The following is a 25,912-nucleotide window of genomic DNA, read 5'->3' on the forward strand; positions in this document are numbered from 1 at the left end:
CTACCCTGATCCTCAGTCAGGAGGAAAGCCCCTCTGGGTGAGATGAGCAATCTGTCCATCTGTAGATAGGGATGGGCCACCAGAGCCAGAGGATTCCTGACCAAGGTCTTGATGATGGACTTGTGGCTGAGGAATTCTAATACCTCTCATTCCTGGAGAGAGGGCAAGAGATTTCTGTTGACTCAAATCCAACCCATGTCTTAACATTTTTCATGTCCCTGTGCGTTCACTGTGGCCTCCATTCCGAGGCATGCTGACCATGAACATGATCTTGTAGGGAATGATTTGATTCCTGTTGTTACAAACATTTTCTATGTCAGCTGCTGATCGAACAGTTTTCCTCCTGGCAAAATTATTAATCCGCATCCATTCTCTGCTGTTTTAGGGCATTTAAAAATATTCTGCTTTGTGATAGTTTTTTGGGGACACTTTCTGCCAATGTGCTTGCATGCAGGGTCTTCATGAAATCCTGGAACAGTTTTTAGTCTTTCAACCTGAAAATTCTGCTTATGTTACAAGTGTGAGGGAACTACAGCGGGGCCCTTACAGCAGGAATGCTGAGGCTTCACCCTGTTCTGACCCTCACTTCAGTGCCACTGGGGAGGGCTTATCTTTTTCTCTTTGATGGCTATTTAAAGAATTGTCACAGTATCTAAAATAAGAATCCAGCATATGGGCAGTGTGAGAATTGGCAGTGACAGCAAAGAGGAGATGAGGGACAAAGCCACTCTCCCACCAGGCAGACCCAGAGATGCTAGGGATGATGACACTGACCACAGAAGACCCCCCGGCGTCTCCCACCAGGCAGACCCAGAGATGCTAGGGCTGATGACACTGACCACGGAGGGCTGATGGCACTGACCACGGAGGGCTGATGACACTGACCACAGAAGACCCCCCGGCGTCTCCCACCAGGCAGACCCAGAGATGCTAGGGCTGATGACACTGACCACGGAGGGCTGATGGCACTGACCACGGAGGGCTGATGGCACTGACCACGGAGGGCTGATGACACTGACCACGGAGGGCTGATGGCACTGACCACGGAGGGCTGATGACACTGACCACGGAAGCCCCCCGGCGTGTTCTGCTGGCCTTCTGGCTGCCAGTTGCAGCTTCACACCCACTCTCTCCACCCAGCCTGCCAGACTGAGATCCCAGCTGGAGAGACTCCTTCCAGGCCACATGTCCCCAGATAAGGCCACACCTCTTAGATTTAGATAGAAAGAAGCTCATCCTCTCCCACAGGGCAAGGTGATGGGATTGGGCTTTCCATGTCCTCCAAAAGCATTGCCCCAGCCATGCCTCAGTTCTGGGAAATGACCTCAGGAAGACCTGACCAACTCCCTCTCCCCAAATGCTGAACCTAGATGTCATCTCAGCATCTTGTCCTTGTTAACCGTAAGAATTTGGGAATCATGGCCAAATGTGCCTTCTCAGGCTTCTGCAACAGTTGTCCCTCCAGGAGCATTTGCTCCAGGACTTCCCAGGGCCGCTCCTCTCCACCAGCGGGCCTTAGGTCCCCACTCTGGAACGCCCACTCCTTGCCCCAGAGTCTATCACAACAGCCTCTGTTGGTTTTTCAGGACATTTATCTTGTCGATTTACTTTTTCTCTATTTTCTCTCTCTCCCATAACTGAAAGGAGAGATTCCTGCTACCCTGCATCCCCGGCTCTTAGCCCAGGCTGGCCCGAGGGGATGCCTAATGCACAGCTGTCCAAGGAAGGCAGCAGCTCCAAGCGCACTGCAGAAGCATCCCTGGAATATCCAGCTTTCACTGAGAGGGAGCCCACTATCTTGCAAAGCAGTTCTTCCCTAATTCTCTTATATGCGGAGTCCAGAGAGTCTGTGAATCTGCTCCCAGGATGGCCCAACACCTCCCCAGAAGGTCAGGTTCCAGGCTCCCTGGGGCCTTTGCTTTCCTCTCTTGTGGTCTAGGGAAGCGTCTTTGCAGTATCAGCATGGCACTGAATATCTTTCCTCCCCGATTCCCAAGAATACAAAACCCAACAGGCTCCTTGTCCTGGGAGTCCAGCAGGCCCCGGGGGTCTGGGCAGGGCTCAGCAGAGGGAGGGCTGTCTCCACTGGTCTCCAGGCCCTCACGTGTTCCACAGCTCGCTCAGAGCTGTCTCCTCACCACTTTCCTTTTCTCCTTATAACGTAACAGTAAGTTCTGTGAACACTGCCACTGCTGACAAGACCATCAATTCTGTCCATAAAGACTATTCAGCACTGAGAACCGGAGTGTGTCACAGTCCCGGGCATTTGGGCCCTCACAGGAATGCTCCCTCCAGACAAAAAAAGAAAGGAGAGAAGGCAATTCTATTTTCTCAAAGCAGAGAAGAGCTGGCTGCTAGAGAAGGGGAGTGAGCACCATTTCCCTCTGCTGCTCACCCCGCCTGCGACATTCCACCCTGGAGAGGCCTTTCCCCGAGGTTACGGGCTGGAGGACTGGATGACCTGACAATGTGGTGAGGAGCGTGGTCTTGCAGGGTGATCGCAGGTGAGACCGCTGCTTGCCTATTTGCTCACACTGGACACCTCTGGGTCCCCTCGATTCTTCCCTGCCGCCCTCTCTTCATTCCCAGTCCACTTCTCCCACAAGCCGTTCTCTCGGGATTGGTCCACCTCTCCCCGTCTCCACAGTCACCCCGGCCATCCAAGCCTTACCACTTGTTTGCAACAGTTTCTTGAATGATCTCTCTGCTTCCACACCTGTCACCCTCAAGACCATTGACCGCAGTGGAGAGATCTTTGTATAGCCTTCAAGTCCTGTTCCTCACTGCCCGCTGGATAGCTGAGGGATTTTTACTTCCTATATCAGGCTATATCCCTCTGCTAGGCACACTCAGCTAACCCTGAAATTCCTTCCATGGTTTAGAGGCCCTATAAGTTCTGGCTTCTTCTGCTTTCCACTTGCCCTTGGAGATTTGGCCAGTCAGTTCTGTCTCCAGACCGCGCTGACCTCATTTCTGCCTCAGGGCTGTTTCCCTTGCTGTTCCTTCTGTCTGGAAAACAATAGCTCAAACTTTTCCTTGGCTGACTTGTTCTCCTGGTTTTGGTGAAGTCTGGATGCATGCCTCCTTGTCAGGATGTACCTGAGTACTCCAGTCACTGTAGATGTCCTTCATAGTCTTTACCACCATCCAACATATTCTAGTTTATTATTTGACTGCCAGGGTTTTGATGCCTTGTCTGTCTGCTGACTCCTGCATGCCATAACTAAGATAAGTGTTTATCTAGTGACATGGGCCCACAGCCCATGTGACCTCCTAATAACTCTGAGGAACGAAACACAGTTCCAGGTACCAGAGAGGACACAGGTGTTGCCCAAGGTCACACAGGACACAGATGAGAGCCAGTCCCGGGGTCCAGACCTGCTGGCTTTGCTCTGTGGACCTTGCATCGCCTGGTGAGGCACTCAGGTGTAAACAGGATGCTGCCCTAATCACAGGGCTGGGGGCATCTTTACACTCAAACATGAGTGGAGTTTTCCCTGGGTACTTACCCAGGGTGACCAGACTTCCCAGAAGAAGCTCTGGGAGGAGCCCAGGTCCTAAGGGATGAGAGTGGAGGAGGAAATCTTGCTGAGTGGTGCAGGCTTTGCTGAGCTAGGGCTTATGGTGGGAGGAGGAGCAGCCAGGATGACAGTGACAAATTCTCCACTTGAGGTTGTGCTCCCAGCCTGGAGCTGCACAGCTAGTGGGATGTTGATTAATTGTGGCCATGCTAAGGAGCACGGCAGTGGAATTGGACCTTGTGGAGATGGAGTGTTTGACTTTGGGGTAAAGTAAAAGTAAAGTCAAGTTGCTCAGTCATGTCCGACTCTTTGCGACCCCATGGACTGTAGTCTACCAGGCTCCTCTGTCCAGGCAAGAGTACTGGAGTGGGTTACCATTTCCTTCTCTAGGGGATCTTCCCGACCCAGGGATCGAACCTGGGTCTCTCACATTGCAGACAGACGCTTTACCGTCTGACCCACCAGGAAGTCCTGGTGACTTTGGGGAGCCTCTATTTAAAGATGATGGGTGATTGGAGGCAGATCCCTGGGAACTGAACTGAAGAGAGTCAGACTCTTTATGTGCATGATGATTTAATCCTTTATTTGAGCACCTACTGTGAGCTGGCCATGCACTAGACCTGGTAGGAGGGTGGAGGGGAGAAATGGAGAGCCTTGCCCCAGGGAGTGCACACTTGGGAGCGGGTTGCTAAGTCAGGTCGCTGGATGCAAGCTACCCTGCAGCATCAGCCACTGGGGACAGAGCCTTACAAGAATTCAGAGAGCCCAAAGCACGCCAAGGTGGTGGAACAGCAAGGGGAGAGGGACACTGTGTTTTGCACATAGGTCACAAAAATGTGGGAGCTAAAATATAGAACTTGCTCAAAGTGGGAGCAACCCCTGACCAACAAAGCCCCTTTGGACACATGGACCCCAGGAGAGAGAAGGGCCATGTTCCCACCTACGTGAAAGGAGAGGTAAAGAAGGAGGGGCAGACAGACCTGGGATCTTCCATCCTCCAAAGGCCCTCCCAACAGGTATCTTTTAAATGTGTGGGCACGTTCAGGAGCACAGCCTGCAAGATGTGATGGGCCCCCCAGAGGCCGGAGACCTCCCTCCCATGGGGTTCTGTGCCTCGTCCAGCAAAGTCCAGAAGGTGGCAGAATCACTGCACTTGACTGCTGCATGGGCAAATCACATCCATCCCAGGCTCGTGTGATTGATTTTTTAAAAACTTTATTTTAATTTTGCCTATGCTGGGTCTTCGTTGCTGCCTTCTGGCTTTCTCTAATTGTGGTTAGCCGAGACACCTCCTAGCTGTGGTGTGCAGGCTTCTCTTTGCGGTGGCTTCTCTTGTTGCAGAACATGGACTCTAGACTTGTGGGCTCAGTAGTTGTGGCTCCCCTGCTCTAGAGCTTAAGCTCAGTAGTTGTGGGGCATGGGCTCAGTTGCTCTGCAGTACATGGGATCTTCCCAGATCAGGGATCGAACCTCTGTATCTTGCATTGGCAAGGGAATTCTTTACCACTGACTCACACCAGGGAAGCCCTTGTGTGGCAGTAGCATTTAACCATGGCATCTCATGCTTGACCTTAATCTTAGGCGATGATATCTATCCCCATTTTAAAGAAGAGAACACTGAGACTCGGGACATAGGAAGCTGACCACAATTACATGGCCTAAAAGGTGATGCTGTGAAAGTGCTGCACTCAATATGTTAGCAAATTTGGAAAATTCAGCAGTGGCCACAGGACTGGAAAAGGTCGGTTTTCATTCCAATCTCAAATAAGGGCAATGCCAAAGAATGTTCAAACTACCACACAATTGCACTCATTACATATGCTAGTAAAATAATGCTTAAAATTCTCCAAAACTAGGCTTCAAAAGTACATGAGCCAAGAACTTCCAGAAATTCAAGCTGAATTTAGAAAAGGCAGAGGAACCAGAGATCAAATTGCCAACATCCGTTGGATCATCAAAAAAGCAATGGAATTCCAGAAAAACATCCACTTCTGCTTCATTGACTATGTCAAAGTCTTTGACTGTGTGGATAACTACAAACTCTGGGAAATGACCACCTTACCTGCCTCCTGTGAAACCTGTCTGCAAATCAAGAAGCAACAAGACATAGAACAATGAACTGGTTCCAAATCGGGAAAAGAGGAGGTCAAGACTATACTGTCACTCTGCTTATTTAACTTCTATGTGGAGTACATCATGCAAAATGCTATGTTGGATGAAGCACAAGCTGGAATCAAGATTTCCAGGAGAAATATCACTAACCTCAGATATGCAGATGGCACCACCCTTATGGCAGAAAGTGAAGGAGAACTAAAGAGGCTCTTGATGAAAGTGAAAGAAGAGAGTGAAAAAACTGGTTTAAAACTCAACATTCAAAAAGCAAAGATCATGGCATCTGGTCCCATCACTTCATGACAAACAGATGAGGAAACAATGGAAACAGTGACAGACTTTATTTTCTTGGGCTCCAAAATCACTAGATGGTGACCACAGCCATGAAATTAAAAGACACTTGCTCCTTCATAAAAAAAGCTATGACAAACCTAGACCATGTATTATAAAGCAGAGACATTGCTGACAAAGTTTCGTCTAGTTAAAGCTATGGTTTTTCCAGTAGTCGTATATGGATGTGAGAGTTGGACTATAAAGAAGGCTGAGCAGCAAAGAATTGATGCTTTTAAACTGAATTGTTGGAGAAGACTCTTGAGAGTCCCTTGGACAGCAAGGACATCAAACCAATCAATCCTAAAGGAAATCAATCCTGAATATTCATTGGAAGAACCGATGCTGAAGCTGAAGCTCCAATACTTTAGCCATCTGATGTGAAGAGCTGAATCACTAGAAAAGACCCTGATGGTAGGAAGGATTGAAGGCAGGAGGAGAAGTGGAAGACGGAGGATGAGATGGCTGGATGGCATCACCGACTTGATGGACATGAGTTTGAGCAAGCTCTGGGAGTTGGTGATGGAGAGGGAAGCCTGGTGTGCTGCAGTCCAAGGGGTCACACAGGGTCGGACACGACTGAGTGACTGAATGACCACAACAGCAGCACTGGCTGTAAGGAGCACAGCCTGGGTGTGAGCATCGATGATCTGGCCGCCAGGTCTGTGCACAGGGCCAACCGGCAGCCTCAAGGCGGATGAAGCTGGGCCTCCCACCAGGCCTCTGAAGGCTGCTGTGCTGGCAGCCGAGAGTGATTCATAGCATCAATAGCTCCATCATTTACTTAGTCTTTGAAAACAATCCATCCTTTTAGCTAGTTGTATCTGTCACAATCTTTAGACAGGAGATAATTATTTAAAAATTCCTTTCTTTATAGGTAGTGAAAAGCCAGATACTGGTCTAAATTGTCCATATCACCACACACTCTGGATCTAGGAGGATTACAGTTAAAAACTGCCCACTCACTGCAAGGAAGAAACCCACCATCTCACGTCCCTGGTGATGCTGACCAGAGTCTTCTCTTCACTCCCTAGAGCCCCACTCCTGGTTTATTTTTTTTTAACGGTTTTTCAGATGTGGACTATTTTTAAAGTCTTTATTGAATCTGTTACAACACTGCTTCTGTTTTATAATGGTTTTCTGGCCATGAGTCATGTGGGATCTTAGCTCTCTGACCAGGGATCAAACGTGAACCCCCTGCATTGGAAGGTGAAGTTTTAACCACTGGACCACCAGGGAAGTCCTCCCCCTGTTGTTTTAATAAACTCAGCACCTGATGGTAACTCAAGGTGTGAGTTCTGCCTCTCCTGCCAAGGTTTGCTAACTGAAAAACCTCTCTCTCATGACTGCTAAAATGGGTGCATGTTTATTTTTCTTGCTATCTAGCAGGCTTCAGCAATACATGAACCATGAACTTCCAGATGTTCAAGCTGGTTTTGGAAAAGGCAGAGGAACCAGAGATCAAATTGCCAACATTTGCTGGATCATCAAAAAAGCAAGAGAGTTCCAGAAAAGCATCTATTTCTGCCTTATTGACTATGCCAAAGCCTTTGACTGTGTGGATCACAATAAACTGTGGAAAATTCTGAAAGAGATTGGAATACTAGACCACCTGACCTGCCTCTTGAGAAACCTGTATGCAGGTCAGGAAGCAACAGTTAGAACTGGACATGAAACAACAGACTGGTTTCAAATAGGAAAAGGAGTACATCAAGGCTGTATATTGTCACCCTGCTTATTTAACTTATATGCAGAGTACATCATGAGAAACGCTGGGCTGGAGGAAGCACAAGCTGGAATCAAGATTGCCGGGAGAAATATCAGTAACCTCAGATATGCAGATGACACCACCCTTATGGCAGAGAGTGAAGAGGAACTAAAAAAGCCTCTTGATGAAAGTGAAAGAGGAGAGTGAAAAAGTTGGCTTAAAGCTCAACATTCAGAAAACTAAGATCACGGCATCTGGTCCCATCACTTCATGGCAAATAGATGGGGAAACAGTGGAAACAGTGTCAGACTTTATTTTTTGGGGCTCCAAAATCACTGCATGTGGTGATTGCAGCCATGAAATTAAAAGACGCTTACTCCTTGGAAGGAAAGTTATGACCAACCTAGACAGCATATTAAAAAGCAGAGACATTACTTTGCCAACAAAGGTCCGTCTAGTCAAGGCTATGGTTTTTCCAGTGGTCATATATGGATGTGAGAGTTGGACTGTGAAGAAAACTGAGCGCTGAAAAATTGATGCTTTTGAACTGTGGTGTTGGAGAAGACTCTTGAGAGTCCCTTGGACTGCAAGGAGATCCAACCAGTCCATCCTAAAGGAGATCAGTCCTGGGTGTTCATTGGAGGGGCTGATGCTGAAGCTGAAACTCCAATACTTTGGCCACCTCATGCGAAGAACTGACTCATTGGAAAAGACCCTGATGCTGAGAGGGATTGGGGGCAGGAGGAGAAGGGGACGACAGAGGATGAGATGGCTGGATGGCATCACTGACTTGATGGACATGGGTTTGAGTAAACTCTGGGAGTTGGTGATGGACAGGGAGGCCTGGCGTGCTGCGATTCATGGGGTCACAGAGTCAGACACGACTGAGCGACTGAACTAACTGAACTGAGGAGGTAAGATGGGAGTGAGGAGCAGGCATCCCTTCACTTGTGTGGTGTGCTGTTTGGTGTTGTCCTATGATTTCTGAGGTGGGTTTGTTTATGTCTTCTTTCTCACATAAAATTAGGGGACCTTGCTGTCTCTCATCCAGGATCCACTCCCCAGCTCAACCGCTGTCACATCTATTGAAGGAATGAATGACTAATACTGTATTTTCAAGAATTTGGCCTCATTGAGGGTTTGACCAGAACTCTGTTATGGGGTTCCCTGGTAACTCATCTGGTAAAGAATCTGCCTGCAGTGCAGGAGACCCGGTTCAATTCCCGGGACAGGAAGATCCCCTGAAGAAGGGAACAGCTACCCACTCCAGTGTTCTCGCCTGGAAAACTCCATGGACAGAGGGGCCTGGAAGGCTACAGTCCGTGGGGTCACAAAGAGTCAGACATAACTGAGTGACTTTCACATTCACTTTCTTTCTGTTATTAAGATTGATTCTATTTTAAAACAAAGATTTAGCTAATTTAGTTTTAAAAATCCATCATATCCTTTGTTTAAATTAGCTTACTTTTAAGACTAGATTGAGTGTTACAGTAATGTGTGTAGACACAGCTAGCGTTAAAGGAATGATTAATTAATACACCCATAGACACAAAGGCAGAAACCTCCCTGCTCAGAAGTCTAGAAGTGCAGCCGTAATAGCCTCTGGGGAATTCCTTTGTGAGAGGCTGGCCTGGCTGACCGTATGCGACACACCAATGAGATAGCTCAGATCGCATTGCCAGCTCGCAGAAGGAGGGTGCTGTCTTGGGTATGCAGCACAGCTCCATCAAAAGATTCTCTCCCCAGGGTGTAATTTTCAGGATAATACAAATATTGTTTTTATTGAAATAAAAGGCATGGTAGGGGAGAGTTGGGAGGTGGTGTTGTGAAACATCTAGATAGCAGAAAGAATGGGTCCTTTGGAGCAGGGCGGCCTGGGCTAAGGGGACTGAGTAGCCGTGGGTCTTGGGTAAATTCTTTTCCTCTGTTTCCTCATTGGGGAAATGGAGATGGTGAGGACTGCTTAGTCCTCACAGGAGGTGCAGCCGGACAAGGGAGCGGAATTCTGCTTTCAGCTGGCAAGACTTTCCTCAAAGGACATTTTCTTTGCTTCTCTAGCTCACAAGGAGCTGCGGTTGACATTCAAGGTGATGGCTGCCTCTTCCTTCCCCCTGGAGGCTTAGGACGATGCTTTGGTTGCTAGCGTTGTCACTGGCAGCAGGAGTGAGCAGTGAAGTGTGGAATGGCTGGACCTCAGGCCCTGTCAAAAGGAAGGGAAAGTATGGATGGTTTGCTGACCGCTGCAGCCTTGACTGTAGAAGCAGAAGAGGTCCCGAGGGCCAGTCGCATCCCTACCTGGCTGGACTACATCCCAGTTGGCTTGAGAATATCCAGCCTCCAGGGAGGTACCTGGAGATGGAGTCACAGCTGGAATGGAGAATGGGAGTCCAGGGCAGAAAAGCAACCTCCAACCTTCGTCATCTTTCCCCAGGAAGCCTCCCCTTTCTCTCTGGTTCTGGCATGAAAGCTTTTTTCCTGGGTGACTTCGGGACCTAGACATCCTCCAGGGGGCAGGGCAGTGGACTGGAGCTTTGTGACTGTCCAGATGTCAGCCTCCCTGGGCAGGACCTCTGACAGTTGCAAGGCACTCTCTTCCTGACAAAGCACTTCCACAAGCATAGCTTCTTCAGACTTCTTGATGGCTCTGAGCCACGCTTACCACTTTACTGGTGAGTAGCCCAACAAGTCCAGGGAATGATCACTCTGAGCGGGGAGGGCGTTGGAATCACGCCCACTGGTCAGTGGTGGGGTTCAGGTCCATACCTTCCCTGCTCTGTAACCCTGGGAAAACTATTTTAGGCCTCTGTGTCCCTGTGTCCTGATCTGTAAGCTAAGAGAAGGAAACAGGACTCAGTGAGTGAACAGGTTATAGGGCCCACTACAGCATCTGGCACTAGGGGGTAGCATTTTCCATTATTTTTATTTTTACATTGGAACACACTCACACTCACACACACACACACACACACACACCCACACACACACCCCCCAGATGTGAGACCTGGTTTTGCAACTGAAAAACAAGGGCAGGTCAGTTGACACCTCTGAGCCCCAGTTTGCTCATCTGGAAACAGGGACCAAAATAGAAACAAGAGCGAAACAATAGAGGTGGGGTCTCCCATGGAGTGGAGCCCCTTCCCGGTACCAGTGAGTGAAGTGCTCTACATGCGTTGTCTTGGTGAGGTTATTAAACGAAGTAATGTTCATGGAAGTAATTTAGTACAGTGTCTGCCACACAAGTTACACAGCATAAATGTGAGCTAATGTGATTAGCAGCTGTGGGGCACAGTGATTGCTCTGGTCTCATCCTCTATCACTGTCTGTGCACACATATGTGCACGCACACACACAGAGAGTTAAAAATGTTTGTATTTCTCTTGTATAATTTAATTCTCCGATCACTTAGATGAGGGTAAGGATTCTCACAAGTTGTTTTTTCTCCTTTTAGGATCCATAGTGATAGACGGCCAAATCATAGCCTCTAAACATTCTTTGCTCCTCCAAGCTTCTTTTGAGCACACATAACTCGATGTATTCTAGAGCTCGCCCTGCGAGGTGTTTCTGAAAGCACAGTGGAGAGTGACATTGCTTGTCGGTGGCAAGTACTGTCACTGCCTGGTGCTCATTGACTGGCTGCCTCTTTTGCTCTGTGCTAAGCAGGAAGAAGACAGTCTCTCCCCAGGTGTCCTACAAACTGCTTGCACTGGCTGCCTCCCAGTCTGCTCATAAAGTGGAAGAATGCAGCCTGTGAGTTGAGCTTCTGCCATACGGGTTGTGCTGGGCTACTGCATTTGTGAGACTCTGAATGACACAGGAGACCCAACTCCTGGGTACGAGAGGAGGAGATCACATACAAATAAGAACAATCCTTATAGTGTGTGTAATCAGTGACTGTTAGGGCTACTAAAATGCATAGTGTGGAATATCATGCCATTTGATCAGGCTTTAAAAATGTCCAGAGAAATGCATCTGAATAAAGAGTGCATGTGCTTTTGTGTGTGCTAAGTCGCTTCAGTCATGTCTCTTTGTGACCCCACAGACTGTAGCCCACCAGGCTCCTCCGTCCATGGGATTCTCCAGGCAAGAATACTGGAGTGGGTTGCCATGCCCTCCTCCAGGGGAGCATCTTGACCCAATGATCAAACCTGCGTCTCTTAGGTCTCCTGCATTGGCTGGCAGGTTCTTTACCACTAGCACCACCTGGGAAGCCCAAAGAGTGCATGAACAGAGTAAAAATAGTAACAGCCTCCAAAATTAATGAAATAAAAGAACAGTAGCAGTTAATATTATTGAGCATTTACTAGTCACAGGCACCTTGCAGACATTTCGGTCACCACTGCTCTGTGAGTGTTATTATTATTCCAGATTTACAGATGAGAAGATGGAGTCTTGCAGAGGGAAGGTGCCAATGTAAGGGCACACACTGCTAAGCTCACACTACACACCTGCAGGTGACGGAGCCAAGGTCTGACCCCAGACTCTGGAGATCTAGAGCTTCCCAGTTTGCAATGGGAAGTAAGTCTGCCAGTGCTCATGTCTAGTAGGCATAAAAAAACACGGGTTTGCTGAATGAATGAATGAATGAGTGTCCCTGGGGGTGGGGGGGGTAGGTATTTTGCTTATTTCAGTCTGTTTCCCAGTGCTCAGGCCACAGTAAGCTCTCAAAAAGGTCTCCGCACTCAGCCCCACCTCCTTCTTATGATCAGCCTGAAGGAGTGCTTGCTGGCTTGCTGATTGCCTTCTGCAGACCTCAGAGGAGGCCCGTCTGGACTGTGCATGAGGGCGGGTTCAGCTGCTGTGGGCACTCGGATTATGTGACAGCTGGCTTGATGCTGAGCAGGGCAAAGGGCACACAGTTGCAAAAGCCAGATGGCTGTTTCTGAATCCAATTCCCTCCTGCTGCCAACCTGCTCTGAAATACAATCCATCACTCACCATGATAGATGTCTTTGAACTTGGGAGCTTGGCTCTTGAGAAGTGCAGGAGGGAAATTGAATACCGACCATCCCTCCTTCCCCAGAGAGGTTCCCTTGTGACTTGAGATGGCAATAGCTTGGAAAATGATGTCACAGCTCATATTAGAGCTGAGCGAACATGAGGCACTGATGTCCCCCCCACCGCCCCATGCACGGCTAGGATGACCCAGGACACAGTCACCCATGTCTCCATCAGCACCCCAGTCTTAACGACGGCTTTGGTTAGGAAATCAGAAATTCCTGAGGGCCTGGGGATCAGGAAGTCCAGTGAATAAGTAGAGGTGGGGTGGGTTCATATGAAGATGCAATGGGGAGAGAACAAGGGAGAGATCCTGAAAGCCCAGCATGGCTGAATAGATACTACAAGTAGACCTCTCTTTACATTCTGGTTGTAAATGTGTACTCATTTTGAAAGTGTTTGTATGTAAATTAAATTATTATTTAAATTACTATTAAATTAATTTAAAGTAGTATTTTCTTATCATTATCGTAATACATGCTTGATTAGTTGCGGTCCTTCTTGTAACAAATAATTATGAAAGTTGCTCAGTCATGTCCAACTTTTTGCAACCCCATGAACTATACAGCCCATGGAATTTTTTCCAGGCCAGAATACTAGAGTGGGTAGCTGTTCCCTTCTCCAGGGGATCTTTGCAACCCAGGGATCAAACCCAGGTCTCCTGCATTGCAGGCGGATTCTTTACCAACTGAGCTATGAGGGAAGCCTGTACCAAATAATAGAAACCTTCAAACTTGTCCAAGCAAAAAAGAAAGCAAAGCTAAATAGAATGGGTGATTCTGGTTCCAATCAGCTGTGCCCCAAGGAGGCAGAGCCACGAGAGTATAAAAGGGTTACTTAGGGCTCCTCCCTGTGGATTTGTATGATGGAAAGGGGAAATCTGTATGACAGAAAGGGGGTCTGCAGAGAAAGGGGAAAGTGAAAGTGAAAGTCACTCCGTCTTGTCAGACTCTCTGTGACCCCATGGACTATACAGTCCATGGGATTCTCCAGCCAGAATACTGGAGTGGGTAGCCGTTCCCTTCTCCAGGGGATGTTCCCAACCCAGAATTCGAACTGCGGTCTCCTGCATTGCAGGTGGATTCGTTACCAGCTGAGCCACCAGGGAAGCTCCCAGAGGAAGAGGGGTGGAAGCTTATTGGCTGGACAAATGCACCCAAAGGAGAGCATGACAATTTTTGCTCTTTGCAAAGATTTATGAAAATACCAGAAAAAAAAAAGAGAAGAAAATGAAGCATTTGGTTTCTTCCACTGCCTATCATATCATTTTAGAACTTATCAAACATTTTTCTTCAGTGGTTATGTTTCTGTAGCTCATAGCAGCTCCGGCAAGCTGTTTATTAGTCCAATTCTGTTGAACATTTACTATGGACCTGGTGCCATTCTGAGTGACAGCATACTACAGTGAACAAGATAGACAAAGTTCTGTCTCTCAAGGAGCTTAGACCCCAAGGAGGGGAGTAATGGACTTGTAAAGCCGCAGCTGAGATCATTCACAAAGTATACATACTGCGAAGGAGAACAGGGAAGGGGACCTCAGAGAAATTCAGGGGAGGCCTTGCTCCTCTCGGAGAGGCAGCAGTGAGTGGTCCCGTGAAGCAAGATCTTAAATCCCAGCCAGGAACTGAAGCGGGTAGCTTGGATCAAAACCTGGAATCCTAGCCACCAGACCAGCAAGGGCTACATTACCTGTCTCAGGAAATGTGAACAGAAGGCTACTTGTAAATGGCCTGGGGCCCCTTTATCTCTTCCTCAGTACTGAGGAGGCACACGTGTCCTGCTGGAGGTCAGTGGCCCCGGGAGAGGAAGGAAGGGCATCGCGGCCCGGAGCAGCGTGAGTCTGAGCCGGCGGGCGGCCGGGGGTGTGGGGCACAGCGATGCTGCGTGGGCACAGTGATGCTGCGTGGGCACAGTGACGCTGCGTGGCCACAGCTCAGGGAGAGGCAGAGATTCTGGGATGGAGTCAGGGAGGTGGGGACGAGCTTGGAGAGACAGCAGTGAGCGGTGGCCTGAAGGGAGATCTTGGTTCTCTGCCCAGACCTGGGCAGCCTGGGTGAGAACCTGGAATTCTAGCTGCTAGTGTCCCAGGGGCTTGAGGCTAGAAGCAGAGGTCCTCCATCGAAAAATGCATTTTTCAAGGAGGCAAAAACTGTAAAACAGGTGCAAAGTTTACTGTTAGAGACAGCACAACACGTGGGGGAGCACACAGAGAAAGAGCTTGTTCATTTAGGAAAGACTCAGGCAGAGATACACACCCGGAGAGAAAGAGCGTGGGCAAGCCCCCTAATGAGGAGGACTGCAGTAAAGAGGCAGTTAAGTCATTTATATGCGGCAGTTCTTCCAGGTCTTTGCTTGCCTTTGGCCAATTATTTGGTTTCTTTTTCCACACCTGACCTGCTCTAGCACCCTCCCTAACAAACGCACACAACTTTTTTCCAAGATGGATTCCAGCCCAGAGGCCTAAGGGGGGAGGGGGCTTGGCATCACCTATTATGGGGTGGCATCCCCCTCCCTTCTGATCCCCAAGGGGCCTTTCTGCGCATGTGCAGTGCCTCCCTTGCCCCACGGATGGGAAATAAGTGACTTTTTGATTGTTTACTCAAACGGGGTTTGGTCCCTCTCTGTCCCTGCCGTAACTGTTCTCTTAAAAGTGGCCAGCTGAGGCAAAATCCAGCTATTTACTTTGTTTTGTTGTCATTTCCATCTTGAAGTGTGAACAGGTGGCCTGTTGTAAATATCTAGCCTAGAGCCCACTCGCCTTCTTCTTCGGGACATGAAAGCAGGAGGCTGGTTGTAAATGCTTAGCCTGGATCCCGTCTAGCTCCTGACTCAGAAAAGGATGGACCTCCCTGCTGGTCTGCTGGTTCAGAATCCACCTGCCAATGTAGGGGAAACAGGTTAGATTCCTGGTCTGGGAGGATTCCACATGCCACAGGGCAACTAAGCCCACGCATCACGACTACTGAAACCCGCACGTTCTAGCGCCCGTGTGCCAGTTACTGAGCCCGCGTACACTAGAGCCCGCGCTCCACAGTAGGAGAAGCCTCGCAGCCGGAGGCCAGTGCGCCAAGCCGGAGGGCGGCTCCCTGCTCGCCGCAGCTAGAGCCCGTGTGCAGCAAGGAAGGCCCAGTGAAGTGAAGACAAATAAACAAGCAAGTAAATAACTTACTTACAAGGATGGGTTTACGCAGATTTGAGGGCGCAGCTATGGGACCTGATTGATGTTTCAAAAATTAAGTCCATCCCTTTCTCAAGTCTTACCTGGGAGACACTAAGGGAGTATTATTAAGAATACCAATGCCTGGGTCCCACCCAAGTGTTATATTAAAGTATTTGAAAGAAGAGTCTAAAACTCAGCATTTTAATTTACTTTTTTTCACATTTAAAATAAACCTTATTACACATTTTGGCAAGTTTTGACAAATACATGCAAATACTAATGCAAATGCATAAATTTCCCCAATCAAGATATAGTATATTTCATAACCCAGAAAGATTCCCTCACATCTCTTTGTAGTCTCACCATCCTCTCCTGGCCCCAAGCAACCACCAATATATTTTGCGTCTCTATAGATTAGTGTGTCCAAGTTAGAGTTTCAGGTATATAAAATTAATTAGTCCATACTCTCTGTGTCTGGCTTTTGTCATTCAACATAATGGTTTTGAGATTCTTCTATATTGTTGCCAGAATGTACCTTTATATTGCTGAAAAGCATTCCGCTGTATGGATGTGCCACAATGTATTCACCTGTTGATGGCTGCTTGCATTGTTTCCAATTTGGGGCTCTTAGGGATAAAGTTGCTACAAGCATTTATGTGCAAGTATGGATATATAGTTTTTACTTCCGTTGAATAAATATTCAAGAATGGAAATATTAGGTTACAAGGTTAAGTGTATTTTTAACCTTTTTTTAGACTGTCAAATTGTTATCCAAAGTGATGGTACCATTTTACACACCCACCAGAAGTGTATAAGAGTTCCAGTTGCTTACACTCTTGCCAACAGTTGCTATTATTAATTTTAGCTATTCTGGTATGTATACATCAATTATTTTATGAGCAGTGGCAACTCTGGTGGCTCAGTGGTAAAGAATCTGCCTGCAATGCAGGAGATGCGGGTTCAATCCCTGGGTAGGGAAGGTCCTCTAGAAAAGGAAATGGCAATTCAGTATTCTTGCCTGGGAAATCCCATGGATAGAGGTGCCTGGTGGGCTACAGTCTACGGGTTGCAAAAGTCGGACACAACAGTGACTAAACAATAGCAACAACAATGATTTTGTTTTTTCTCTGAAATATCTTTGCCTGGCTTTGGTATTAGGTATTCCTGCTTTCACAAAACTTAGCTGGGATGTGTTCCCTCATCTTCTGTTTTCTAGAAGAGTGCGTGTAGAGGTGGAGCATGGCGTTATTTCCTCCTTAAATGTTGGATAGACGCACAAATGGAGCCATCTGGTTGGTGGCTGGTTTTCGTCGATGTGCCACCTTCTCTCTTCACCCTGATGACCGAGCACTGTGGGTCTTTTCCAGAGAGGTGAATCGATTGGGAAGCCCATGGAATGTGGGCCTCCTCAACTGCTGGGGATCTCTAGGGCTTGAGGAGTGCTCTGGGTGGGGAGGGAGCCGCGGTGCTATTGGAAAATGTGTCTCATGTTAGCATTTCCGACAAATTGCCTGAAAGAATCTGAAAAGGGACCTGAGTTTCTAAGCCTCTACTATTTGTTGTGATTCCTTTCTTTTTAAAAATTCTGATCAGATGTTTATTTTCACACCAAATTTTGTATTTGTAATTTTACAGTCTTTTTCTTAAAGTGAACCCCGATTTTTTTTAACTTATTAAGGGTAATTGTTTTACAGAATTTTGTTGTTTTCTGTCAGACTCCAACATGAATGAGCCACGGGTATACATGCATCCCCTCCCTTCTGAACCTCCACCCCGCCTCCCGCCCCATCCCAGGCCTCTGCTCTGCCCAGACTCTGCACGGTTTACTCTTAGCAAATAGAGTGCGCACTTGCTGAGAGCCCCTTTGCTTTCTCCCTTCCAGCCCCACAGGTCCCACTCCTTGCTGCAGCTCCTGACTACACACCGAGCCCAGCGTGTTTGATTCTGCGGGTGGCAGGTGCCCCGTGTGGCTGGTTACAGACTCTGCTCCCGAATGTCGTGCTGTCTGCTACCCACTGCACTGAAGAAGGGAGATGCCCTCAGGAGCTGACCTGGTGATGGATGTTGGCAAGGCTCTCAGTCTGGACTTTGGAAGAGAAGTTCTCTTTGTCAGAAACCTTCAACAAAGTGGTCTTGAAGTGATCAGGGAAGGCTGCCTGAAGGATGCGGAGCTGGAGGCTGAAGGGGAGCAGGATGTGTGCTGGAAGAGAGAGAAAAGAAGAGCAAGCACTGAGTGATGGGGAGAGGGTCCGGGGAGGTCCTGGCCTGGAAACGAGGCAAGGGGCTCGGAGGGCAGCTGCCGGCTGGAGGAAAGGAAGGTGTGTGGGCTCCAGGGCGTGGTCTGGGTGAGGGCACACACTAGGGGGTCTCCAGAGTGCAGACAGATCGCTTTTTCCCTTCTGGCTAAGGAAAGTTTCACATCTCAGCTATTTTCACAGGAGTTTTATATATATATATATGTGTGTGTGTATATATATGTATATATGTATATGTACATAGGTATATTTTAAATTCATGTGCGCATGATGATAAATTCAAATAGCACAAAGGGTCAGTGAAATATAGGTCTCCTTCTCCTCCCTGTCTCCATCCCTAGTTCTCGCCTCAGGGACAGCCACCCTCACCACTGTGCAGCTTTCTGGGGTGCTGTATGCAAAGAGCGCCCTTACACACTTGGAACCACTGCTTTGCACCATGCCTGTCCCCTTGACCTTTATTTTGAAGAGAGTTCCATCCGGCGTGTCTACATCTACCCCCAGAGCTGCCTGCGCTGGTCAAGGAGCGGAAAGCTCTGCTCTGGAGTCGGGCAGAGCTGGGCTTGTTGCCTGGCCTCAGTGTCCCCATCTGTGAAACCAGGTGGATGATGGCCCCTCCTCACGGCTGTTGTGAGGATGAACTGAACGTGTCTAACGCTTAGGTACAGAACCAGGCCCCAAGAACTCCTCATGGCTGGGGGCTGCTGGCACTCACAGAGAGAACGCGGGCCAGGGGCCTGCTGCCTTCTCCCCCACCTTCTCGAGACAGAAACAGACTCCCTGTCCGTGTGTCCGTCCTGCAACTGGCCCTGCCCCCTGGCCCCTTCTGTCTGAGATGCATTCTACCATCACCACCCCTCAGCTCCCTCATGATCTTTGTGGCTCCTGGGGACGGAATGCCAGTTAAATGTCATCCAGGCCTTTCTCTGCTTATTTAGACTCTGAAATTGGACCCTTTCCAAGCAAGAGCGACAGTGAGCTGGGAAGGCATTTTGTGCTCTGTGCAAGCGGGTTTCCCTCCCTCCATTCAGCTGGCCGTGTGGTCAACGGCTTTGTGCAGAAACAGCACCATGCTGGGGTCCCTTGTGGAGATGAAAATCAAGGGAAAAATATACAGGTTTAATAATATTCTGTCATTTTGACAGTCTCCGCTGCTTGTCTGTGATATTTTAAATCCACTTTGCCTGCTTCCAACATTAAGAACTTCTGATGAAGTTTTACCAGGAAGATAATATCTTTATATAATGGCCTTGTACTATGTCTGTGGTTCTAAACACAAATTTATTTGCTTTTATCACTTTGACTAAAGAGAGAGAAAATGAACCATTAGAAAAAAGGCTTCCATAACCCCCCCTCCACACACACACCCTTTAATTTTCTCCTGGAAGCAGCAGTTCCTTTCTCTTTTATCTTTCCATTCTGAGCGCACAGGCACAGCTCTATTATCTGTTCCAGTGCTGCCTTTGAGGTTAATATTTCAGCTCAGTCCTTCCTTTAGCTGTGGAGATGAATTAAATTAGTGCCAGCAGAAGGAGTGAATTAAATAAACTGTAAAATAATGCCCAGTTTCCCTGTGTTCCTTTTGCTATTCTGGTACCCCAGTAATTTTTTTAAATGAATTTTATTGGGATCTGCAAAGAATTGACTTTATCTACTGAAAAATAGAAATTCAGACTGCTCAGATTGTTGTTCAAACTGTGTTCATTCATTCATTCAGTAACCGTCTTGCAACCCCTAGAGGGCATCTTATCTCAAAATTGAGGTTGCATGAGAGAGGAGTCCAGAAAAAAAGGTCAAGTTCTGATGACACTGGTCCAGCCCTTGGATCCAGCTATGCCTGAAGTCTTAACCTGGGACATTTTGGAGGTAAAAATCCCTTTTTTGCTTGTCAGTTTGCTGAAACTATCTGCATCTTGGAATCAAAAGTTATCTAGTGGATATAAAAGTACATATATCAATTCAAGAACAGGATGGAGCTGGGTGCAAGGAGGACCATAGCTCTTGTTCAGCCACAGGTGTTAAGCACAGCGGTCCAGGCAGTGAGGGCCATTCCACCAGTGGTAGAGAACGTAGCCAGCACTGAAGACCAATGCTTGGAGGCAAGTCAGAATACCAGAAGGAAAACGAGGAGGGTGGAGCCAGCATGTGAATGCCCTTCACACCCGGCTTTGCTGACATCTTGTGTGTGACCAGAAAAATCACCCTCTCCAGCCACTGGACCTTGGTCTCCAGCCTGTTGTAGTAACATTTGCTAAGTGCTTACCATGTGCCAAGCACTCGGGCAAACGTTTCTTCACAGCATCTCTTCGGATCCCCCTGACTACCAGCAGGTATCACTCTTGTGCTTCAGTCTCAACAAAGGGGCAGAATTGGATTGACCACAGGAAACTGCAGCTCTGGGACCTGACGTGTTTGAGGCAGGAGGTGACAGCATCCCTTAGAGGCAGGTGAAAGCAGGAGGACACACCGATTTAATGAAGGAGCTCCAGTATCCACTCTGGAGCTTCCAGAGCCTGCTGCTAGAGCTGTTTCTTAAAACTGCTCTGAAGCATCAAGATCGTGGGAATTTGTTTGTTCTTTTGGGGGGAATTTTTGGAGCTGTCAGTGGGTTAAGGTGAGAGGTAAAAAGAATGTGGGGAAAATCAGCCCATTAAGAATTAATATTTCTCTTTATTTTAATTAGACTCTTTCCTCTATAGGCAGGTAGAAGGACAGAGCCTTCAGAGAACTGTTTGTTGTCTTAAAAAAAAAAAAAAAAAACCCTCTCATGCAATCAGTAAAATAATTAAGGAGCATTATTTTTTCGCAGCAAAGGAAGCTAATTATTTCAGGCTCGTGCTGATTGGTCCATTTTTTTATGAGCAGTTTTAAAGTGTTTGATGCATTTTATGAACCACTTGTGAACAGTCCCAACAATGACGGGGTTGGGGGTGGGGTGTCACTGTGCAGGGATGCTTCCCGAATCCAGACTGACACGGTCAGAGCCCGCTTCTCCCATTGTGCTTCTGTCATTAACCAAAAGGAGTTCTTGGTGGAATATAAGGAGGAGGTTACAGAGAACTTACTATACTTCAGACTCAAGCCCAGCCCTCTTTCTGGGAATGTGTCTGCAGCATGTCCCCGGTAGGCAGGGCAGCCTTTCCTGGTTCCACCCTGTATGCTTAGGCCACCCAAGATGACTGTTCCCTTGCTCTCTGTACATTCCCTGCTCAACTAGAGCCTGCTCATGACTGACCCTCCTACATACTCGCCCAGGACCCAGCTAATGGCTGCTTGAGCTTTATTTTACTTTATTTTTTGGCCACATGACATGCAGGACCTTAGTTTCCCAACCGGGGACTGAACTTATGTCTCCTGCAGTGGAAGCAGATGTTTTACTGGGACTTTTATAGATATTTTTGTACTCTGATGCTGTTACAAGAAGTGCTTCATCACCAAGAAAATTTATCGACAGCCTATGGAAGCTGTTAGAACAGTTCCACATCAAGATGATAGCTATGCAAGGGTTCCAGCCTGTACCAACTCAAAACAAAGACGCTATCCTGGCCTTGGGGCCCCTAGATTAGGCACCCAGAGATTTCTACTCCTTGACAGGCAGGACTGACACTCCTACTCAGACATGAAGTGGTCACAGAAGACAGACCATCTCCCCTCTGCTTCCCATAAAATATGGGACTAAAATCTCTGAGGAGGGAACGAAACAGGAGGGACAGGTGCAAGGTACAACCTTCTGAAAAATGATGCAGCCATAGGACATTACAAAAACTGCTTAGGACCAGCTGGGTCCAAGAAGGTGAAAGATTCTGACTTCTAGTAGACATTGAGCCTCATTATATGCTTATTGTAACACATTAGTATTCTAAATGACAGACCAGAGCCACGACAACTCTGAGATCAATCATAAGAGGTCAAAAAGTGGGCAGTGGTCTAATTCCTGGAAATCCCCACCCCTTCTCTGAAATAGTTGGAATAATCCTCCCATTCCTTAGCCTATGAAATTACTGAGTCCCTAAAACTAACCACCCCATATTTCAGGGCCTCTTGTCTTCTGAGATGCCCGACACTCTATCTGTGGAGTGTGTTTCTGTCTAAATAAATCCACTTCTTACTTATCACTTTGCCTCTCACTGAGTTCTTTCTGCAACAAGACATCAAAGACCTGAATGTCATTAAGTCCTGAGACCAGGTGTGTGATCTCAATTGAAGCACAGCAGTTTCAAGTCTGGGTGCAGGGTCTCACAAGCACTATTCTTGTCACGTAGCGAAGCCAAACAGTGAGTGTGTAGCAGAGAGAGTATGGGCCTGGGGAGGAGGGGGCTTACCTTCCAAAACCCCTTGAACTCCCCAAAGGATTTCACAAAACATTTTTAAAGTCCAGGTGAGGGAGGAGGGGTGTCCCAGGAGACATAATCAGCTCGTGCACAAGTCTCTGCTTGATTGATGGTGATTAATCCTTAGGTGCCAGGAGTTAATTTCTTCCATTTGGTGGTGATTTTTAGCATCTAAAAAACTCAGGAATCATGCATCAGATACTATTATCTAGGAACTTCAGAGAGTGCTAAAGCAGGGGATATGGGGAGGAGTCTGTCCCAAGAAGGCCCAACACAGTCCTGCTTGCTTCTTTTTTTTTTGCTAATATTTATTTATTTATTTGGCTGCACAGGTTTTAGCTGTGGCTTTGAGATCTTCATTGCATTATGTGGGATCTTTTGTTGAGGCACACAGACTTGCTAGTTGTGGAAGACAAGCGCACTCATCAGGAGATGGTGGCACACAGGCTTAGCTGCTCTGTGGTAGGTGGGATCTTAATTCCGAATCAGGGGTTAAACCCGCACCCCCTGCATTGCAAGGCAGATTCTTTTTTTTTTTTCAAGAATTAACATTTTATTATGGAAAATACAAAATATATAGAAGAGTCAGAGAAGAGTATAATGAATCACCCACTTCAACGATGATCAATAAGTAGTTTGCCATTCTTGTTTCATCCATCCCTAGTCCACTTGTTTTGTTTGAGTTTTTTAAATCTTTAAAATATTTATTTACTTATACAATTGAAATATGATGTAAAATATTATGTTAGATTTAGTCAAACTACGTAGTGATTCAATATTTACATAATATTAGGAAATGATTGATCACCACAATAAGTCTAGTGACCGTTTCTTTCCAAAGTTGTTACAATATTACTGGCAATATTCCTTATGCTACACATTACATCCCAGTGATTTATTTATTTTATAATCGGAAGTTTATACCTCTTAATCCTGTCACGTATTTGCCCAACCCCCAAACACCCTCCCCTCCGGCAACCACCTGTTTTTCTCTTTAAGTCTGCTTCTGCTTTGTTCTGATTTTTAGATTCCACATGTACGTGAAATCATATGGTATTTGTCTTTGTCTGATTTACTTCACTTAGATGATACCCTCTAGGTCTGTCCATGTTGTCATAAATGGCAAGATTTCATTTTATAAAATGGCTCAGTAATATTCCATTGAATGCATATACCACATCTTTTTTATCCACTCATCACATGCTTAGGTTGTTTCCATATCTTGGCTCTTGTAAATAATGCTGCAAGGAATATTGTTGTATATCTTTTCACATTAGTGATTTTGTTTTCTTTCAATAAGCACCCAGAAGTGAAGTTGCTGGATCATATGGTAGTTCTATTTTTAATTTTCTTCACATCCTCTCAACATTTGCTATTTGTTGTCTTTTTGATAATAGCCATTCTGAGAGATGTGGGGTGATATCTCATTGTGTTTTTTATTTTTATTTTTTTAATTAATTTATTTATTTTCATTGGAGGTAATTACTTTACAATACTGTAGTGGCTTTCGCTATACATTGACATGAGTTAGCCACAGGTGTACACATGTCCCCCATCCTGAAACCCCCTCCCGCCTCCCTCCCCAGCAGTCTTAACCGCTGGACCACCAGGGAAGTCCCTGTCCTTAATTCTTTTTTTTTTCTTTTTTAAGATTGTGAATTTTATTTTTTATTATTTTAATTTATTTATTTTAATTGGAGGCTAATTACTTTACAGTATTGTAGTGGTTTTGCCATACATTGACATGAATCAGCCAGGGGTGTACATGTGTCCTCCATCGTGAACCCGCCTCCCACCTTCCTCCCCATCCCATCCCTCTGGGTCATCCCAGTGCACCAGCCCGAGCACCCTGTCTCATGCATCGAACCTGGATTGGCGATCTGTTCACATATGATAATATACATGTTTCAGCGCTATTCTCTCAAATCACCCCACCCTCGCCTTCTCCCACAGAGTCCAAAAGACTGTTCTATACATCTGTGTCTCTATTCTTGAGCCAGGCTTTTGTGATTCAAGGGAGGCCTGGGAGAGTGCAACTGTTTTACAAACTGGAGGCAGGTGGTGACATGGGGGGAGGGGTCTGTCCCAGGAAGGGCCCCATTGAGTCCTGCTGGTTACCAAATGTCAGATAATTGTTCTCGCATTCCTCTTCTTTTCAAACCCTAGGAAACATGTTAGAGAAGAAAGGGCATGGAAATATATATATATGGAAATCTTTAAAATATTCCTGCTAGGGTTGCCAGGTATAATGCAGGACTCACAGTTAAGTCTGAATTTCAAATAATGACAAATAATTTGAGAATAAGATTTAACTGAATACCCTACATTTCTAGATGCTATATTTGGCAACTCTAGTTCCTACCTTTTGACTCTAAAATCTCACTTCTGGGAATCTACAATACACCCAATGGTAAGAAAATGATTAAGTAAATTAGGATATATCTACTTGATTGATTTTTATGGTGTCATAAAAATGTTTTTGAAGAATAAACAGATAGGAGAATGCTTATGAAATAATGCTAAAAGAAAAAAAGATGGAATAAAATTATATGAAAAGTGTTTATAACTAAAAATTATCCTTAAATATAGAAAAATGGACAGGAAAATTGGTAAATGTTTATAGTGGTTGTACTGGATACTTAAATTGTGGCTTTTTTTTTCTTTCTACTTATATACATACCCCATATTTTCTATTACGAGCAAGAAATACTTAGTTCCAAAAACTACTTTTCTATATTCATGACTTGGGGCAGGAAGACAGTGGCTCAGTGCCAGGACCCTTGGGTTCTCATGCTGGTGTGCACTTCTTTCAATTAGCAATAATCACACCTTGGATAAACCTCATTGGCTATGATACTGCCACTTCGCAAAGCTTGGTGTGCACTCTGACTCACCCTGGGAAAAGTGACTTCAAATTTTGGGGCCCAAGTTTTTTCATCTGTTAGATGAGAGAAATGGGGACACTGGCCTATATGCCCCCAAATTGCTCTATGATTCTCATTCTTCTGCCTCTTCTTTTTTGTGCGTGCTTTTCTGTTTGCCCCTTTCTTCCTTCTCTTAATTTCCTCCTCCTTTCCTTTTTCTTTTCCTCTTATCTTTCCCTCTCTCTGACCTGCCTCATTGCCAAAACTCTTCTCATGCAAACATCAGATAGCAGCAAAATTCCAATCAGCCTATAAAACCAAGAAGATTTATCCCTCTTGGAATAAATTTCTTGAAGTTAAGGGAAGCATAACTTCAGGGATGGCACGGTCAGGGCACTCTGTTTCCCTGAAGCTCTCCCTGGGCCCTTTTCCGCTGGCTTTGCCCCTGAGTTAGTGCTACCTCGATGGTCTCCAGCTTCTGGATTTCTTGCTGTACGGCACCACCAGCCAGTCCTGAAGGTGAGAATGTTTCTGTCTCTACGTCCCAGAAGAGCCCTTTGACTTGTTTTGATTGGATAGGCCTAAGATTTGTTTTGATTGGATAGACCTAGTTCACATGCCATCTCTGAACTAATG

At 46.6% G+C, this 25,912-nt stretch overlaps 1 long non-coding RNA gene and 1 pseudogene across 1 annotated transcript in view; one reads left to right on the forward strand and one right to left on the reverse strand.

Annotated features, from left to right (window-relative positions):
* The window catches only part of LOC122420556, a 250,652-nt gene extending 230,711 nt beyond the window's left edge, over positions 1-19,941 (forward strand). Inside the window, exons 4-5 of the long non-coding RNA XR_006263317.1 lie at positions 17,709-18,144; positions 19,799-19,941. This is a non-coding gene — a long non-coding RNA (uncharacterized LOC122420556). The remainder of the gene's footprint in view (positions 1-17,708; positions 18,145-19,798) is intronic.
* A 5,171-nt stretch (positions 19,942-25,112) lies between these two features.
* LOC122421865 lies at positions 25,113-25,286 on the reverse strand (annotated as a pseudogene).
* Positions 25,287-25,912: the final 626 nt, after the last annotated feature.

This window comes from Cervus canadensis, chromosome 18 (assembly GCF_019320065.1).
Source record: "Cervus canadensis isolate Bull #8, Minnesota chromosome 18, ASM1932006v1, whole genome shotgun sequence".
In the NCBI taxonomy this organism is placed as follows: Eukaryota; Metazoa; Chordata; class Mammalia; order Artiodactyla; family Cervidae; genus Cervus; species Cervus canadensis.